Raw genomic sequence first — 4,330 nt, forward strand, 5'->3', positions numbered from 1 at the left:
GTCACCATCTGCGGTGATTTTGGAGCCCAAGAAAATAAAGTCTGTCACTGTTTCCATTGCTACCCCATCTATTTGCCATGAAGAGTCTGGATTCTACTGTGTCTGGCTTGCTTCATATAATGTAGTGTTCTCTAGGTTCATCCATGTTGTTGACCAATTGGCATGTTTTCTTCTGAATAATATTCCAGTTTTTTGGTATATCCCACATTTTATACTTGTTTTTTAATAGACATTTGACTCCATTTTGCTTTTGGGAATAATGCTGCAATGAACGTGGGGTACAGATATCTCTTAGGGATCCATATCTTAATTTCTTTGCATAAACACCCAGAAGTGGGATTGCTAGATTATATAGTAGTTCTATTTTTATTTTTTAAATTTAATTTTATTTTTTAAATTAAAATGATTTTTATTTAAATTGAAAACAATATTTTAAACACATTTAGAGTCAAAACTCTTTTGTTTATAAAAACTATAAGGATTATTCCTAGGTAAGGCAGAAGTATTACTCAGTTAATAAGACCAGATTTGACTTTGGAATTTTCTTTAAAGAAGTTGTACAGAATGGAGAAAAGAAAAGTTATTTACAGAAAACAGTATCTACATATGTACTCAGAGGTACAAAGACAAAAAAATACTTAAATGTGTGCTGGCATCTCAGAAGCAGTTCTCAAAGAGCTTAGTTTTATTTCTTTGAATTTTATTTCTTAGTCTATATTTATTTTTATATTTATTTCTTCGTCTTAGGCCTCTGCAGTCATGTTGCCTCTTGCTCTCATCCTCTGAAGCCTAAGCCGGCTACACCTTCCTTACTCCTTCTACCTGTAGCTGTGTCATTGCGACTCCGCCACCATGTTCCACGCGCGCCTGGTCCAGGGCTCCAACTTGAAGAAGGTGCTGGAGGTGCTTAAGGATCTCATCAAGGAGGCCTGCTGGGACATCAGCTCAGGTGGCGTGAACCTGCAGAGCATGGACTCGTCTCATGTCTCCTTGGTGCAGCTAATCCTTCGCTCCGAGGGCTTCGACACTTACCGCTGCGACCACAAATTGGCCATGGTCGTGAGCCTCACCAGCATGTCCAAAATACTAAAATGTGCTGGCAATGAAGGCATCATTATCTTATGGGCTGAAGATAACGCGGACACGTTGGCACTAGTATTTGAAGCTCCAAATCAGGAAAAGGTTTCAGACTATGAAATGAAGTTAATAGCTTTAGATGTTGAACAACTTGGAATTCCAGATGCCTTCTGGTGAATTTGCACGTATATGCCGAGATCTCAGTCATATTGGAGATGCTGTTGTAATTTCCTGTGCAAAAGATGAAGTGAAATTTTCTGCCAGTGGAGAACTTGGAAATGGAAATATTAAGTTGTCACAGACGAGTAATGTTGATAAAGAGGAGGAAGCTGTTACCATAGAGATGAATGAACAAGTTCAGCTAACTTTTGCACTGAGGTACCTGAACTTCTTTACGAAAGCCACTCCACTCTCTCCTACAGTACCACTCAGTATGTCTGCAGATGTACCTCTTGTTGTAGAGTATAAAATTGCTGATATGGGACATTTAAAATGCTATTTGGCTCCCAAGATCGAGGATGAAGGATCTTAGACATTCTTAAAATTCAAAGAAATATATTTTTTATTTTTTTATTATTATTTTTTTAGTAGTTCTATTTTTAATCTTTTGAGGAATCTCTATATTGTTTTTCATAATGGCTGTAATAGTTTACGTTTCTCCCAGCAAGATTAAAGTGTTCCATTTTCTCTACATTCTTACAAAAAGTTGGTATCATTTGTTTTGTTTTTGTTTGTTTATGATATCCATCCTAATGCATATGAGATGATATCATATTGTGAATTTTTAAAAAAATATCCTTTTTTCCCTATATTGTGATTTTGATTTGCATTTCCTTGATTAAGAATGTTGAACATGTTTTCATATACCATTGGCCAGTTTGTCTTTGGAAAAATGTCTATTGAGCTCCTTTTCTCATTTTTTTAATCAGATTGTTTGGCATTTTGTTATTGAGTTTTAGGAGCTTAATATATATTTTGGTTACCCCCTAATCATATATATAGCTTGAAATATATTTTTTCCATTCTGTAGGTTATCCTTTCACTGTTTTGATTGTTTACTTTGCTGTGTGAAAGCTTTTTGTTTAGTCAAATTTATCTATTTTTGCTTTTGTTGCCTGTGCCATAGTATCATAGTTAAGAAATCATTGCCAAGATTTTTTTTGTCAAGGAATGTTTTTTTTCTATGAATTTTATGGTTTCAGTTCTTAAATTTATGGTTTCAGTTCCTACATTTCACTTTTTACATTTAATTAAAAATTAATTATGTTGAGTTAAATTTTTGTGTAACGAGTAAGATAGGGGGTCCATTTTCATTATTTTGTATGTGGATAGTCAGTCTAAACACTAGTTATTAATGAGACTATTCTTTTCCCATTTGTGTATTTTTAGTGCCCCAATTGAAGGTTAGTTGGTCTTATATGTATGGATTTATTTGAGGGCTCTCCATTCTGTTCCATTGATCTCTGTATGATTTTATGCATCTGTTTTATGCAATTTCATACTGTTTTGATTAATATAGCTTGTGATATAGTTTGAAATCAGAAAGAGTGATGCCTTGGACTTTGTTCTTGTCTCTGAAAAGATTTGTGTCATTTGTAGTTCCACTTGGATTTTAGAATAGTTTTTTTCTACTTCTGAAAAATGGCAGTGGAAATTCAAAGGAGATATCATTGACTCTACAGATCAATTTAGATATTATTCACATTTAACTATATTCTACCAATCTAATATATAAGCATGAGCATCTTCCCATTTATTTAAGTCTGCTTTAAATTTTTTCATTACTGATTTACAGTTTCAAAGAATTTTACATCCTTGGTTAAGTTTATTTCTATATAATTTATTCTTTTTGATGGTACAGTATATTAGGTTGTTTTCTAAATTTCCTTTTGCATTGTTTGTTGTTGGTATATAGAAACTCAGCTGATTTATATATACATATATATATCGATAGATCTTGTATCATGAATTTTTACTGAATTCGTTTATTAGTTCTAATAGGTTTGTGTGTGTGTTTGTATGTACATAGTCTTTAGGGTATTCTGCATATAAAACACGTTACCTACAGAGAGAATTTCACTCTTTTTCTAATTTAGGTGTCTTTTATTTCTTTTTATTGCCTAATTGCTCTGGCTGGGACTTCCAATACTGTGTTGGATATTGATAGTGGATATCCTTGCCTTATTTCACATCTTAGTTTTTCAGCATCAAGTGCAATGTTAGCTGTGGGCTTGTCATATACAGCCTTTATTGTGTTGAGTTATTTTCATTCTTTATCTAATTTGCTGATGAAAGAGTGTTGAATTTTGTTAAATATTTTCTCTGAAACTTTTGAGATGATTATGCAATTTTTATATTTCATTTTTAAATGCAGGTTATCTCATTGATTGATTTGCATATATTTTAATAACCATGAATCACAGGAACATAGTTTACTCATCATGGTATATTATCTTTTTTAATACACTGTTGAATTTGGTTTGCTAGAATTTTACTTATATAACTATATTGTTAAATGCATAATTTAATAATGTAGTAGTTACAATGAATAATCATAAATAAACTTCATGTAAAGTATATCTGAATCCATCCTAAAAGTTTAGAAGATCTGAAGGAGATGGAATAGAAAAATAAGCATGCAAAACATTATTGACCATGGATTTACTCAAAACACAAAGGGCAGGTAAAATACACAGAGGAAAAATTAGGAAAATATTTCTAGGAAAAGAAGATAATTTCACTCATGTCCCAGAACCTGAACAAATATGGAAAAGGTGACTTGAAGGACTACCCTGGAGAAGACTAGTCAGAACCAACCTTACTCTCTGAGCCAGAGTAGGAAGAGGGGTTGGTGACTTATTTTGAAGATAAGGTTAAAGAAGAAAAGACTAATGGTCACTTACAGCTATCCCCCGGAAAATAAGAAAACATACTCTGACCTTTGCATCCAGGAGGCTGTATTCCTAGAAGTAAGAAAACTATTAAAATAGACCAGTTTTACCTGTATCAGGAGACTTGTTGTTGTTCAGTTGTTCAGTCATGTTCGACTCTTTGCGACCCCATGGACTGCAGCACTCCAGGCTTCCCTATCTTTCACCATCTTTCTGAGTTTGCTCACATTCATGTCTGTTGAGTTGGTGATGCCATCCAACCATCTCATCCTCTGTTCTCTCCTTCAGAAGACTTAGCTGCTATTATCTTCCCGACGAAAGAAAATTAAATCCTGTATGCAATATAATGGTTTCAGTGCCTC

At 33.6% G+C, this 4,330-nt stretch overlaps 1 pseudogene; it reads left to right on the forward strand.

Moving 5' to 3' along the window:
• Positions 1-852: 852 nt before the first annotated feature.
• LOC129552040 (DNA sliding clamp PCNA pseudogene) lies at positions 853-1,609 on the forward strand (annotated as a pseudogene).
• The last annotated feature ends 2,721 nt before the right edge of the window (positions 1,610-4,330 follow it).

The sequence above is a fragment of the Moschus berezovskii genome, chromosome 3 (genome assembly GCF_049115385.1).
Source record: "Moschus berezovskii isolate FMDL1 chromosome 3, NW_MosBer_1.0, whole genome shotgun sequence".
Taxonomy (NCBI): Eukaryota; Metazoa; Chordata; class Mammalia; order Artiodactyla; family Moschidae; genus Moschus; species Moschus berezovskii.